Raw genomic sequence first — 16,889 nt, 5'->3', positions numbered from 1 at the left:
TCCAGACCTCTGGCACCACACCAGAGCACCACGAGTGCTCATAAAGCCGTGCCAGGGGTTCCGCAATGACCTCAGCCAATTTCCTCATCACTCTAGGGTGGAAATCATCCAGACCAGCTGATTTCAATACATCCAGTCCTTCCAGAAGTTCCCTAAATAGTTCCTAGGTGCACCTCCCCTGGGATCTAAGGGGGGCCCAGAGGTGGGGGTGACAGTTCCAGTCCCTGCTCAGGAAAATGAAGGCAAAGAAATCATTAAATATGTTGGCTTTGTTGTCAAATATGTTTGGTGTGACGATCAAATTTCCTAGCGTGTCCTGCAGGGCCCCACATTACTCAGAACCTTCTTTTTTCCCTCTATGTATTTAAAAAAGGACTTCTTGTTGTCCTCGATTGGGGAAGCTAGTCCCAGTTCCATCTCCACCTTGGCCTTCCTGACTGCCCCCTGCATCCCCGAGCAACCACAGTATAATTCTCCCTGGTGATGGCCCCTCCCTTCCATTGGGTGTACGCCTCCCTTTTAGCTAGGAGACATTCCTGGATGCTTTTGGTGAGCCATGGGGGCTTATGTGCCTTCCTGCTCCCTTTGATCCGTGTTGGGATTACCTCCCTTTGGGCTTGGAGGATCGTCTCCTTAAGGAGCATCCACTCTTCTTGGACACCTGACTGCCCTCCCCTCCAGGACCTCAGTGCTTCCCCGACTATTCTTCTTAGCTCACTGAAGTCTGCCCTCCTGAAATCTAGGGCTGCAGCCTTGTTGTAGGCCTTTGCCACCTTGCGCTGGATGGTGAATTCCAGCAGGCGATGATCACTGTCACCCAGGTGGTTGAGCACCCTCATCCCTATCACCAGGTCGCCATCCGTGGCCAGCACCAGGTCCAACAAGGCATCTCCCCTGGTGGGGTTGTGCACCCCCTGGGTTAGATGGAGGTCCTGAATTCTGGCTAGGGACTTATATGAATGGTCAGACCTGGCTGACTGCTCTTCCCAGCAGATGTCTGGAAAGTTCAGGCCCCCCATGATGACCACATCCTTTGACCTAACTACCTCCATGAGCTGACTTAAGAATTCCTGGTCTAGCTCTTGCCCTTGGTTGGGAGGTCTGTAGTAGACCCCCACCATTAAGTCTCTTTCCCCACGACTGCCTTGTATTCTAACCCAAAGCACTTCAGAGTGTCCTTCCTCTGATTCTTTGCTAATTGACAAGGATGTATATTCCTCCTTAATGTAGAGTGCCACGCCCCCACCTTTCCCTCCTATCCTGTCCCTCCTGTACAGCCTATAGCCCTTGACATTCACTGCCCAGTCATGCGTTGGGTCCCACCACGTTTCAGTGATCCCCACTATGTCCAGGTTGGTGTCAGCTAGCAGGAGAGTAAGTTCCTCCTGCTTGTTTCCCATACTACGAGCGTTTGTGTAGAGGCATGTGAGGCCTCCCATTTGATGGTATACTGCCAAAATCTTCCCTACTTCAACCCTATCATCCTTTCATTGTCAGTATCATCTTCAAGGCAATACATGGCAATACAAGATCAATATGACTAATATTTTTTGGAAAGGAAAACCATGAGCTCCACAAGCCTCAGTAAGAGGTTAACTGCTATTACAGGAGTGATTAGGGTAAACATGTAAAGGTAGCAATGACTGAGACAGTGGCTATGGGAAAGGGTAACAGGATAAGCAGCTAGAAAGGGCTTTGCCTGTTTTAATGGCTTGCTTTTTTGTGAAATATTTTGCTTTATGAATCAATAAAAGAAAGCCTGGAAGGAAAGGGATTAAAACTCTGGCAATGGTAAGAACATTATTCATCTTCCTCGGCTGGTGGTTCTTCCCACTGGCATACAATCTTACATACAGAAGGATAGCTTAGCAGCAGCAAATAATAACTTATCTAAAGGCTATGTATATTTGGCTCATCCGGTCCTATTGCAGGTAAAAGAGAGTGTTGGCATTAACTTAAGTGGAATGAAAATTTGGCCTGGAGTGAAGAAATTTTACTGTTGGGATAAACTAGGGTTAGGTTTTAAGATAATGCTAACATTTCATGGCAAATCATGTAGTATGAAATGCATTTACTCTAGGGACTTCATAAAAGGCCTGTACACCTCATAGAAGATATCTGCACAGGAATGAAATTGTATTCGCAATGTGTTGATTATAAAAAGAATTTGGCTAAACATAAAAGGAAAGATTCATTATTGTAAACACACAGAAACTAAAGATGAAAAAACCTACTGGGACATATCTTCAACTGCTTATCAGTACAGTATGTGTCCTTAGAGGATATAATCAAGTACTTGAACAATGTAATATTATATTGTTTCAGTTGTGAGACTTCCCTTAGAAGGCTATTCTAGTTAATGGCTCCCATTGGTAAAAAATGTGGCCTGACATAAAATAAGAAAGAAAAAAAGAGCTAAACATACTGAGCAGGGACATCAACCTTCTTGTCTCACAGATGAACTCAGTCCATGGAAGGAAAGACTGATCCGTATGTGTGTACAAGAAAGAGATCGTATGTTATTGCTACATGTACACTCATGCCACAGGAACACACCTGTCACTACTCTGTTTATATATTGTAGCCTTCATCTGTTGGTAGGGAGAGAAGTGAGAGATTTTTCAAAGGCACAAAAGGCAAATCATGAGCCAAACTCCCAGTGAAAGTCAGTAGAAGTGAGGTGGCTAACTTGGATCTTTAACTTTCAAAATTTCCCCTTTTGGATTCCATATTCTTTAAAACAGGGCTGTTTTCTTCCTGTGTATTTGGAAAGCACTTAATACACTGCAGCTGCTACCATGTGGATAATAATATATCTTGTACAGTTATTCCATGAATACCAGTTAAATCTCTTTGGACCATCATGAAAAATCCCTGTAATTCCTTACAATTTTATTTTTGGAATCCATTATCATATGGTTCTTAATTTATATCTGGCTCAGCTTAATATACAGAATGATTTTCTCTTTGCTCTGGCCTCTTCCCTGAACCATTTATGTTTCCTTTCACTGTATTCTGTTAGATATGTTAACATCAGTGAGCACAGAAAAGGGAAGACTTCGAGATGATCTAATGGATGACTCTAAATTAGGAATGGGCCTGACAGAGTAAGACAAGATAACCTGCTCAGACTGGTATGGTTTGTCCATTGAGGCAAATGGTAGAAATCATCTTAAGAGACAGCTAGACATTTTTATAGAGAGAGAAGATTGAAAGAGACAGTGACATATCAGAGGGGAAGGGCTAAGATAAACTTATAAAAGGACAAGCTTGTTGATCCAACTTGGCTTTTCTTGCACAAGCGATTCCTTATGATTTTATGACACCTCTTACTTTAACTACTATTAATACCACAATTTATACAAAGAAAAAAAGGGTTGATAATAAAATCAAAATTCATTTTTAAAAAGCTGCATGGAGCTTCACCTGGGGGTAAGGGCAGGTTAAAGGGGACACATCCGAGATTTAATATTTGAAAAACAAGCTATGCCAGCCAGAGATACTGCAGATTTAATGTGCTTGATAAATCACTGTCACTGCTACAATGGGACTGACATAGCAGGTATAGTAATAGAAGCCCAAAGGAAACACAGGATGCTGAAGATGAATGATATCAAACTATACCTTTAATGGAAAACAACTTGGACAGAAATGCCCTAAGCAGCCATGGTTCTTTATCACATCTTTTAAAATGTTGCATTCCTTCAGTAGTAATTCTGGAACTGATGCATTGATAAGTAAATGCACTGTGATGACTGAAGTTTAAGTATTGCTGAGTATAACATTATAGGGTATATTTTTAAATTTACCTTTCTCTTTCCCAGAACCTTTCCCACAGACTAATTGAAAATAAAGTGGTAAAAGATGGATGGCTCCTAAGCCAGTTGTACAAGGGGCTCTGTGTTCTAATTCTATATAATGGTATATGCACTAATGGGCCTATATACATAATTAATGGAAAGAGAGCTGTGATATGCCCCACGGACCATATTTTCCAAGAAATTCTGTAGGATAGACATAGCATGATTACTTCAAAGTCAGTTATCCTGATTTTACTCCATAGAAAATTTACTCCAGAGTAAGGAAGAGCTATATGAGCAACTCTTTCCCAGCTAGCTATAATAGTAGGAACTTTTCTAGCTCCCTGATTGCAGAGGAGCCATTTTGCATGAAATAGATAACTACACTGGGATGGAATTGTGGATATACAACCAGGGCCTTGGTGTAACTTACATTGGTATAATGGTAATTTTCCAGAGTAGAGTGACTTACACTGGTGTAAGACTGTACATCATATGTCCACTCCACTTTTACCCCAGAATAAAAGCAAATTTCTACAGAGTAAAATTCTTATATCTGCACTCCCAATTCGCCAACTTATCTGCATGTGTACGTTTCTATATATATGAAAATGGGTATGTGTGTAGTTATTATGACTACATTACAGTTGTACATAGGAGTCATATACAGTGTCAGGGTAGCTTCTGATGCTGGCCAGTTCCTGCTCAAAGAGTTTACCATATGAATAGACAAGCTGGGCAAGAAGTGGGAGAAAAAAAGGAACATCACCATTTTGCAGGGTGAGTACAGGCACATAAAGAGGGGAATGTCCATAATTACACAGGTATTCAGAGGTCCTGAGTCCAGTGCTTTTGTCACAACACATTCATGACTTGAATATTGCTGTTCCATGGCAGTGATTCTCAAGCAGAGTGATGCAGCATTCTTAAAAGGATTTCTTGGCACCTCAGAGTGTTTGGGAGGGTGGGGGCCATTGCTACTACTATTAGGTGTGGAAATACCTATATGTGATACACAAGATAGAGATTTCAAATGGGAATTCACAGCACCAAAAACATCCTGACCCGTTGCAATCTTTCTCAACTCTTTGCAACAGAAGAACTGTTCTATTATTTTTCCATAATCAAAAAGGATTGAAAGTTAAGAGCTGGCATTTTCCAGGGAGTGTCTTGAGTCTAACAAGGGGTAGCTTAAGTCTAAAAAGGTTGAGAACCTTTGTTCTACAGATACAACAAGCAAATAGAGATCTTGGTTCTAAAAATTTGAACATTCTAATCTTTCTCTAGGTTTTGGTGTTCATTATTTTCATCTATTTTTGTCTGTGTTCTTGCAACAGCCCCAGCACCTGGCCACCCATGTCCCCAGGCCATGCCCTACCCCCCATGTCATGAAGCACCCTGCAGTGTACACAAAGATCTGACACTGAGCCCAAGAAAAGGCTCATGCACCAGCACAGCCCCCCAGGCACCCTGCAACCTCGACCCCAGCATGCCCCTCCCTCCTCTTCCCCCACCCCCCTGAGCAGAAGCTGGTGCAGAGGACTTGCTTCTGGCAGGCCAGTATGGTGGGAGGCAGAACATCGGGACTGGCCTGCATGGAGGCAACTGTGTGGCCTCTGTGGCTTTACCGCTGCTGGCATTTACGCAGGCCATGGGCACCTGGTGTGCTGCAAGGCTCTTTTGCCCAACAGCTATGGGGTCCCAGACAGATAGAGGGTGTGGGAGGGAGGCACTGAGCATCCAAGTTGGGTCAAGCAGGCAGATGCCTCTGGAAATTCAGGAGCAGGTAGCCATCTGCTTACATGTTACAGATAAAGGACAATGGGGAGAGAGGCACTCCGCAGGCACTGCAGTGAGCTGGGGCATGGGACATTGCCAGAATTCTGGGGTCTCTGTTGTAAGCCTCTTCAAAATTCAAGGTTGTAGGGGTGACAGGACCAGAGAATCCCTGGTCACTCAGGAGCAGAGATCCCTCTAAGGTGTGTGCATGCATGGTCACGCACGAGTAAAAGTTTGGCCACACACATTTTTTAAGGCTACGCACCAGCCGGGAATGGAGCTGGGCTGCAGCATGGGACACTTAGTAAAGGTAAGCTCCTCCCCTAGGTGGGCTCTGCCAGCTCTGGAGAACTGCTCCACTCCTTTGCATTGCCTAAGGGAGTGAGGAGACACGTGGAGTCAGGGCCAGGGAGTGTAGCACTTCCCAGAGTAACCAGATCCTGTGGAGAAGTTCCCTGGATCCAGAGAAGCCTCACTCGGGGCAGGCAGCGGCTCCTCCCTGAGGTGAGGTAAAGCAGGGATGGAGGGTGGGGTGGGGGCTGGCCTGGGCTCTGCTCCACAGTCTCTGGGAAGTGCTCCACTCCCCGGCCCTGATGCCACGTGCCTCCTCACTTCCTGATTCAATGTAGGGGACTGGAACAGTTTCCGGGAGCCCACAGAGCTCAAGCCAGCCTGCACCCCCAGGGGAGTCTCACTTGAGGCAGGCAGGCTCCAGGCCCAGGGCCCAGCCCCCCAAAATCCAGCCCCCCAGCCTCCAGTGCCCCAGCCCCCCAGGATCCAGCCCCCCAACCCCTCGCTGCCTGCCCCAGGTGAAGAGTGAGGAGCTCACTTTTTGTAAGTGTCCCATGCTGCACTGAAAGGGGGAGGCAGGACCGAAGTGGCACACTCACGGACTGCTACTCCTTAGAGGGAACGTTGCTTGAGAGCTGGGGTCACACCCAGCTGGCTCTAGTGCTGCCTCCCACAGAGAGCTGGTAGTCCTTCTGGCTGGGGGTGACTGTCACCCAGTTCCCCAAAGCATCATGCTTTGCCCCACCCTGGGGACTCTTTCCAGGAGTGACAGGAACAAGACTCTCACTAGAGGGAGCCCTGGATGGTGGCTGAGGAGTAATGATCCCCACCATGTCCTTACTTGGAACTGTTGGGGTAGGAGTGGAGCTGGAATGGGAGGAGTATCATATATAAGCTAGTGACCTGTGGTTCAGGAAGGCATAAGAACATCAGGAAGGGCCTGCTCTGGTGGGCAGCAGTGGGTGAGGAGAGTAGGACTGGGCTGCCTGGGCTCCAATGCTAGGGTCTTCAAGGACACCACCCCCACTCTAGAGCCAGCCTGCTCACCACGAGGTGTGGAGGTCACCTTGTGTCTGTAGGCATTCCAAGCAGTTGCAGGACAGTCCCAGAGGGGCACAGAACTAGAGGCAGATGAGAGCCTGCCAGACCACTGGGCCAGGATGTCACTGGTACAGTGTCTGGCAGCAGAACCTATCAGCCCCAGATCTTCCACTTCCTGTGGCCTCCCTCCTGGCCCACATCCCATTGTGAGGGAGTGGCATAGTCTTGACAGGAATACGGAGCCCTAGAGTTTGGACCTGCTGCATGACATGGGCCCCAGGCATTGTTAGGGGTCCACAAGTGAGGAGAATAGGCTTTGAGGGCAGGCTGAGGGGCTGGGAGTGCCATGAGGGAGAAACAGGAGTCCCCAGTGCCCACTGTGGTGATGCCTCCCACACTACAACCTCCTCCCCTACTGGTCCTACAGCTGCCTCTCCACTGCCTGGGCAGAGGCACTAAAAGCTCTTTGACCCCACTCATCTGAGTCGAGCTGCTAATCCTCAAGGGTGAGGATGTAGTCAGGCAAGGCTTCACAGATCCAGATAACCTGACACTGTGTGGGGCCAGCATCCCCAACATTAGCCTCTCCCCCATCTCTGCACTGTATATGATCAAGCTGCCATGTCTGATCTATGCTCCATGTTTTTTCAGCTCAGGCTTCACAGAAAACCTTACCCCTGGGTCTCACAGATGTTGTAGAGGACACTTGAAGCAATGATTAATCACATCAGGTTCTCTTTGTCCATCGTGAGGCATGAACTGAGAGCCCACTAGCACCCTGAAGTGACCAAAGGGGCACGCCACAATCATACAGAACAGTTGAAATGCTTCTTCTGGCAGCCCAGCTGCCCCCTTAGAGCTTCATCAGTGAGGGAAGGAAGAGGTAAGCTGGGTCCCTGACAATGAAGAGGGGATGATGTTGCTGATGGAGAAATCAAGGACCTCAGAATTGTAGCACCCATACTTCATCATTCTAAGGACCAGGGGATTGTAGAAGACATGGACATCATGGGTACTGACTGCCCAGCTGGTGAAGATGTGGGTGAAGCAGCCCTGGTGGTTGATGATGCCCTGCAGGATGATAGAAAAGTATCCCTGTTGGTTGATGAATGCCTGGGCAGCCTGGGTCAGACAGAAGATGCGGATCTGGGTGCCATCCACATCGCCCACACAGTTGGGGAAACCCATGTGGCGGAAGCCAGTGACCACATCCTATGGGTTAATGAGCCTGATGAAGAGCTTGCCCAGGACATCCTAGATGATCAGGCACACCTCCCATGCAAAACTGGCTGGTGATGTAGTGGCAACTGCGGGGGGTGGCCAGCTTCATGATGGCAATGGCCACCTGCTTCTCTGGAGTGAGGAGTGACCAAACACTGACATCCTGGCATGCAATGAGGTGGGGACAACTGGGCAACAATGTGCTTGAAAGTGGCCTGGCACATGAAGAAGATATGGAACCTCTGTTCATCATCTCAGGTGCCCAGAATGATCCGCTCCCACTAGTTGCTGCTGGTGACATGGACACAGTGTTGCCCTGTGGGGTCAGGCCAATGCTTAGGATCTCAATATTGTGCTGTTAGACAGGAGGACGTGGTGTACAATTGTACATACACACAATCACACAAATCAATTAGGTGTGCACACGCACTCTAGGTGCATATACCCCCACCAGGAGTGCACACCCAGACTAACAACTCAGGCACATACAAATCCAAAATTACCAGCCTAGGCACATGCACACTTATCACCAATTCAAGCACCTAAACACTATACACACCAGAAGTTAGACAAAAATCAATTGTCAATACCTGCACACCCAATACACATACACAGATCACTAATTCATATATCACACACACAATGACTTTTATATATATATATTCACCATTTCACACACACACCACCCACCTACACATACACACACGTGAGTACCTAATTTGGATGGTACGGTATGTATGTGTGTGTTTGGGATACCTGGGGGAAGGTTAAGGTGAGAGAGAAAGTGTAAGGAATTAAAGTTGCTGGATCCAGGATTAGAACCAGTAGACTAGAGAGAAGCTGGCTGAGGAACTGAGGCTTGGGGTTACCAAGGTCAGGTGGCTCCAGCGTTACTCAAGGTCACTGGTGCAAGGGGAAAAAACCCAGTAACAAGGAGGAGACAGCCAGGAAAGAGAGAGGAAGAAAGCTGGGAGCTTCAGACTGGAAACTGAGGCTGAAAGCTGGAAGATCAGGGGGCAGATAAGTGGTGGCAAGGAGGAAATAGATTAAAACCCAACTCAGAGTTTCACAATAACAGGTTTATTAAACAGACAACACACCACACAGCCCCATGTAATTACTGGTTCCCACACACACACACACACAGAGGCACTCACAATGGCAGCAGAAGAAAGAGACTCAGTGGAAGGGTTGGAGCCCAGGTAGGGAAGAGAAACAGAGTCCAAGTCCTTGGTTGAAGACAGGGTGGGGGGTGATAGCTACCTACCCAGGCTGGAAAGGGATCTTTGTCCAGCAGGTGTCGTCTAGAGGAGGTCACTGCCAGGGCCTCTGGGTGGATAGGTGGTGTGGCATGGTGCTGGTCCTGATGGAGAGGGCATCCCACTAGGTCTGTCTTCACTACCGTTTTTATGGGGCAGGCTACCTATGACCCTAGTAGCAGGGTCATGCCCAGGCAAGAGTCAGCCCCTGGTGTACTGAGCATATACACTCCTAGGTAAGGACATGGAGTTTCAGGTGTCTGTGATGGTGGGTTGACTAATTTCTGCAGCAGTCTTTTTTTTCCAAATTTTGAGCTAGGGAGGGTCAATGCAGAGTGATGGCTGGGTCGTCAAGTTGATGGTTCGATCATTCAGAGGGAGTTATTTTTAGACCTACTGCCATTTTCTCTCAAGCACCCTTATTCATCCCCATTCATTCAGGAGCCAAGTTACACAGGAGGGTTAGGTATGAGTCACACAGTTACAACAGATTTACAGTAGGGTATGCCCAGGCAGGGGACACAAGATGGAGACTTGACAAACAAAATGGAAACTTGACATGACTTATGCTAACTTACATATGTAGGCTTAAATTATATAGTATGAGTAATACAGTAATAGAGAACAGTAAAAATCAATATAAACATAATAATCATACAATATAAAACAATGTATATCATAACAGGGCACTTATTTGAAAAAAAAGGAGAAAAAAATAACTAAAACAAAAACAGCTTGCTACCAAAATGAAATGCTAAAGCCTATCCTATGACTTAGCTCACTTATACTTATCTATAGGGAATAGAGAGGGAGAGAAAAAGTCAGAAATGGCTAGGGGAAGGGGAGGGAATTTATTTTTAAATTAAAAAACCCACAAAGCTTTTGCTTTGGGTTTTGCTACAATAGTTCTGGCACTGGATGGTCTGCAGCTGATGGCAGAGTACCCCAGTGACCATGTTATCCTGGGTGACCTCATTCTTGTCAACCATGAGAAAGTTGGTGGCCCATTCCAGGATGCTCAGTGGGTGCAGGATAATTGGCTGCTGGCTCATGAGTATGAAGGCCATAGTGACCCACTCCCACAGCATGTCCAGGTGGGCATCCATGAAGTCCCAGAGGCTAAGGTAAGTCACACAGGGCAACCAGAAGGACACACTGCAGCTCTTGGGTTGACCTGTTTCAGGGATGCCATGGCAGGGTGCAAGTAGGCCAAGACATGGAGGCAAATGAGGTTACAATGGAAGGTGCTTGCTTTGGGGCTATCCTGAAAATCATGGGCTGGGAGCAAGAGAGGGTCTGTGATGACATGGCAAGGGAAGGGAGTTGTGCTTGCCCATGCCTGCCAACCAAACAGGGGTGGCGTAGAAGTTTAGCTGTGCTCAGGAGTCTCTGGCAGCTCAGGGAGCCCATGAGGCATGCTGGGAAGTATGCAAAAGCATCCCAACCTGCCAGTCTCGGTGACTACAGGCAGTCTGTGTGCCCCGCTTCCACTCCTCCACCAAAGGGCAAATGTCTGTTCTGTTTGTTCCCAACCTAACCTAGGGCTCTTAAAGTGCAAAACTTAGAACTTTTCCATCTCAGGCTTTTTGAACATCTGTACTTAGCTTGAATCTCCAGTGTGTAAATAAAAATTGTCTCTGGTTTGCAGAGTACAGTGTCTTAGCATGTTAGTCTCATTATATAATGGAATCTCAGTAAATCTGATATGGCTGATGACATATCAAACAGGTGTCTAATTAATATTTCACCTTTGAAAGTGTATGTTGAACTTAATTATCTAAAAATCTCAATTACATTTCATTTGTAAATGTTTATATAAAATTGGTTTTATGTATGCTTGCATCTGTATATACACACGTACTGTGGCATTTGGGGGTAAGAGGAATGTTATAGGAAGGTACATTGCTGTTTTTTCTGCCCTGTGTCTTTTCCTGAAGGCTGCTTTTGCTTTTGAAATGGCCATTTTAAGACTGGTATTCTAAAGATTATAAAGAAAAAACAAAAAACCAAACAAAAACCAGGTGGCAATTGATCTTAGATTCACAAAGGACATTATTTTCCTAAATGGTAATATTGCTTCAATTGTCCACAATTGCACTTAAGTTAAATATGACTTAACTTTAGGAATTCTGTGAAGAAAAGGTAATACTAATAGAAAAAATATAGAAACTTATTTTCTATTTTCACTATTGTATCTCTCTCCAGAAGAGAAACATCAGTCTTAGAGTATGATCTTGCTCCCATCAAAGCAAATGGAAGCAATATAGGCCAATCTTTTTGTAAGGCCATATCCATCAGTGGTATTACCCTGGCAGAGATTTTGGCCTACCCGCTCTAATAAAGCGATATATTTACACCAACCTAAGTATTATATATTGAAGCACAAGACAGGAGTAATTGAAATAAGTTCTATTCAACATGTAAAGATTATAAACTCTGGACATCAGAGTGCTGTAGGTGTATATCCAACTCTCCAAAATATTCAGAAGCTTAATGATTTGATCACGTACATCTTGGATTGCTAAGAAATAGCTCTGCAAATAAGCTAGATTTATAACTGTTGATGAGCAGATGAACAATAAATCTGAGTACCAGCTGCATGACTGTGGTAAGTAATGCCAAACTGGGGAACAACTTTACCTAATGGAAATGTAAACCAAAGATTTAATAGGTCCAAGGGGATCCCAGATGTCATTAAACATGCAGTAAACAATGTACGCAATGAATAGCTTCCTCAAGATGATAATCTCAGTAAGTCTGGCTCCACCACAGAGTTGCATGCACCAATGCTAGATAAATATGTAATTATCATGTTTATACACTTGCAATTGAGACACTGGATTTTTTGCCTTCAGTTTTCACAACCAAAAACAATGTGTCCTGGACGATGAATAGTCTATATGGACTGTATTTTTTACAATTGTCCTGTGTGTTTTTAAATTCCAAAGGCTGATCATGTGAAGCACAAATGAAAATAATTCGTTTTTGGCACATCTCTTTATTATGTTATAACTTACATTATGTTACCTAATATTTTTAAATGTTATGAAAATATAGTGTATCAGTATATTTTATGATGATTGTTATTAGAATTATGGATATGTCATCTATGACATCTTTCTTTATCTTCTTCCATTATTTGTAAATCCCTTTGTATTTTACTCAATTTCGCATATATGTATTTAGAATAATAAATGAATAGCAATTATACAAGAATCATGTGCTGAAGTATAAGCACGTAAACAATGGTTTACATAGTTCATGACTGGTGCTAGAGTTTATACAACTAATGGGAAACTTAAGTGGGAGGGACACAAAGATTCCACAAAACTAATTCACCTTGTCAGTGTACCTCTTCAATCAGTCCATTTCAGTAAGGCAGATTGGGTCCACTGTTAGTTCTCCTTAACTATATCGTAATATGGCAAGATTACACATTATATTCAGACCAAAGGGCACTTTAAACATGAACGAACAGGTGTTCAAGCTTGTTAACAAATGCTAAGTGCCCTCTAGGTGTCTTATAGTTATACCACCTCAGGAGAGGATTATCTCTGAGCTGTGAGCTGTGAGCTCTGAACTCAATTTAGCTGAACTTTTTACTGTTCAATGGAGAGTCAATGACCAAGTTGTGGTCCTTCAACATCCCAGGAGAAACCACTCCCAGGTAGACTAGCTGTTCTCCTGAACTCTGATGCCCCTTGCAATGACAGGCTAGACAGAAAAGCAGTGACTAGTGAAAGAGGAAAGCGGGGAGCAGAATGCGGGGGGCAGGAAGCTGTCAGGCCACAGGGATGCCTGGTGGGCTGATTGCATGTGTATGTATGCATGCATGTACATGTACACGCACACCCATACACACATACCCACCCCTATCTCCACACTTGACTGGTTACTGTCACCACTGAGCAGCACAGCTGGTGGGAAACAGCAGCAGTGGCTGCAACTGTGTGTGGGGCCACGCACAGCCAGGAGCATGCAGGAAGCCCACTCCAGTTGCCCATGAGTGGCAGTGGGTGTTTGTGTGTGGGCACATATGCACCTCTGGATGGAGGGGGGTCCCTGAATATTCCTGCGCTCCATGCAGCCCTGTGATGTCTGGGATGGCATCCCCTGCACCTGGTGCCACCCTCAGGCCTACAAATTGTACCCTATAGGTATTTCATAAGCCAAGAAATAACTTTAAGGCTATAATACTGTGCAGCTCAGCAATAGCTCTGGCGATCGAGTGTGTGCATGTGTGTGCACATGAACTGGGGGCTGGGACTGTGCATGTTCTGGGGCATGGGCGCGCGCGTGTGTGTGTATGCTCACATGTGCATGTGTGGTGGGGTCTGGGACTGTGTGTATGGGTGTGCTGGGGGTTGGGGGCTTGGTGCATTACTGCTAGATAGCTGATAGGCAGGATAGGCATGGATCAGACTTGCCAGCTCTTAGTCATGTCTCTGCTCACCAGCCTTCTAGCAGCAGGTCCATGCTGTCACAGCATTACAGATTTTAACCCTGAATGTCCAACTGCTTGCAGCATGCACTAACTTCAACAGTGACCAAACCTTCCTTCAAGTTAGCACATGCTATTTGTAATGTGTAAGCACACCCTAAAACATAATTGTAATAAGTAAAAACAGCTGTGCAACACCACTATTGATGGCAGACATTGCTTTAGCAATGTAAGAAAATGCTCAGGATTTACCAGAAATATAGTGGAACATATAAACTAGTGAACTCAACTTTTTGGTTGATATAGTAACATTCATTTGCTGCTAGAGAAAATAATTCCAGGATCTGGACAAACACAGATCACATAAAGGTACATAGATGTCATAACCATATAGCTTCCCAGTTTACTGTTTACTTTACATTTGATCCCCAACAATATAATCTGCTTCGCCAGGGATACTATATCTTGGCAGCACGTTATCTTTTCATAAAACAACCATGACCAAAGGCAGATGTTAGTAAATGAACTAAGGGCAGTTGATGATGCCCAGAAGGTAGTATTTTGGAGATTGCTGTTCAAAAACCATGGTACATTGTCAGTTGAAGTGAATCAATGGAGGAGAGATAAGCAGGAAGAGAAGGGTAGGGTTGGGGATCTGAGCAGACCTGTACAAGTGAGAAGCTAAAATTGTACCAGAGCCACCCAGCCAGTAGGAGGGGCTACGTGGGACTCATTATGCTGGTAGGTAGTCAGAAATTGTGTAGTATCATACTTGTCTAAATCTACTGAAAAGAATTAGAGATGAGAGTTGGGTGATTAAATTGGGTCGCACACTGCCTAAAATCAATAGCTCTTAGGAAGCATCTTGACAAGATGGATTTTCTCCACATTTTTCTTTCTTTGCCTTTCCCCCCCTTCTCTTCCTTTTCTTTCTCTCTGGAATTATATCTCCTTTTCTGCTTTTGTCTGTGCGCCTGTTTGACTTATTGGCTTTACCTCTCTGATACTTTAAGTAAAATCTGAGTGTGCACATTTCTGTCTCTTTCCTCTTAGTGGGATCTTTACTTCACCATCCTCTCCCATTATTTTCCTACAACATAGGACCAGGTGCAGCAACATAGGACCAGCTACAGCCTATACCTTCCTCTGATCCTCCCTACCCTGTAAGAAAGGCCATTCATTCCTGTCTCCTCTTTCCCAGAGATAAAGGTCATTATTCCTACCATGTCCCACTCCTTTTGGTGGTGGAATCCCCTGGGCATCATCTCTTGTTGTATAATCCTCATTTTAAAAAGGATTGAGGACCCAGTGCTGCTACTACTGGTAAAAGAACAGAGGATTGAGCAGCTAAGGACACTTGGCAGCCGGATGCATGACTCTTACCCAGCAGCTTGCTTTGTAGTGAAATGGGAAGAGTAAAGAGTAGCAGCTGAGAGTGATATGGTGCAAACCAGAGGTAGAGACTGAAATAGCCAAAGGGCCAACTGGAAGGTTGAAAATTAGAGTTCTTGCTGTTTATTGAGTTTAAGCATATGCTTATGTTTTTGCAGACACACACCTTTATTTGGTATTTCATAGTTTGAATGTATTTATGCATCTGTCTGCCTGTCTGTCCCTCTGTGTCTCACTGTTTGCTGCTGTGTTGACTCAAAATTATTAAATGTATGATACATTCAAAATCCTAATCCATAGGGTTGTTAAAATGTCTCTTGGTTTCTCTTGTTGTTTAAATTATGATTTTTCATCTTTGGCTTCAACTTTGGAAAGCCAGCATAGTTGTTTATAGTGCAGTATAACAGTGGTTTTGATACAGCAGAAGTCTTAGACCTCAGCCATAAAAGAGTTGTAGCCCTGTTGACTAGGAATACCAGAAGCTGATTCTGACTGAAAACCAGCACGCTGTATTTTTATGCTTTGAAAAGAAGCCTTTACTTACCAAAGATGCTGCCAACATCTTTTTGCCAGAATCAGACTCCAGCTAAGCACCATAAAAACAACTTTAATCTTTTAGATTGATCACTTCCACTGATTTTTTAAAATTCACAAGCTACTATTTTTCAGGAAAAAATAAAGCACAGCAGGTTGACCTGATCTCAACTGTAATTGCCAAAGTGCCAGTATCTGTTACTGTGTCATGACCACAAGCCTCCTGACTGGAATAATAGGTATGCTATTTAGTGACCAAAACAGCAGGAAAAGTCAACTATTGGCAAAGTTACTAGTTAGCTAACATCACAGAGGTATAGCTGGGTATTTCTGCATCCTGAGGTAGTGGTATCCAGGGCAGTGCCTGTTGTTGGGTTTCCAGCAGCAGCATGGCAGCTGGGAGAGTGGTGGCAGCATCTGCTATTTTTGCACCCCTGCCAAGTCAATGCTTGTGGCTGATCCCCTTGGTTATACCACCGCTACCATAGAATAGTATTTATTAAATGGGAAATCCTCTCTTCTCTTCTCTTCCATTCTCCCCCTTTAGAGTAGCTTCTTAAAAAGATATGAAAACAAAGCATTCCTCATTAATAGAAATTCATTTTTAGAAGGCAGAAAAGGGAAAAATGCTTACCTGTCCTTTCCTTATTAAATGACATTTGAAATATACTTCAGTGTGAGTGAACAAAGGGAAATTGTACCCTATAGGCATTTGATAAGAACAAACCTTAACGCTATAATATGGCTTTTGCAACAACCATTCTTAGAGGTATAGGGCAAAGGAATGCACTCCTTGGGCACATCCAGATCAGCGTGCACGTGCCTATTGTGGCGTATCAAAGCAGTCTGAGATGCCATAAGAGGTACGTTAAGAATGAAAAAATGTTCCCCATGCTGCATATTTGCAGCACAGCCTCTAAATTTGATACCAGGGAATCCTGGTGTGTGTATATATATATATATGTGTGTGTGTATATATATATATATGTGTATATATATATGTGTATATATATATATATATATATATATAAAAAAATCAGTGCAGGGACACTCCAAGAGGTACCCTGCGGCAACCGGAGGCTGAGTCCTCCAGAGAGATGCTCTGCCATCTGGTCAAAGCATCTCTGTGGT

Source organism: Crocodylus porosus, unplaced genomic scaffold (assembly GCF_001723895.1).
Source record: "Crocodylus porosus isolate Cpor-Errol unplaced genomic scaffold, CroPor_comp1, whole genome shotgun sequence".
NCBI lineage: Eukaryota > Metazoa > Chordata > Crocodylia > Crocodylidae > Crocodylus > Crocodylus porosus.
The sequence above is the reverse complement of the archived record's forward strand: the minus strand, read 5'-3'. Positions refer to the sequence as shown.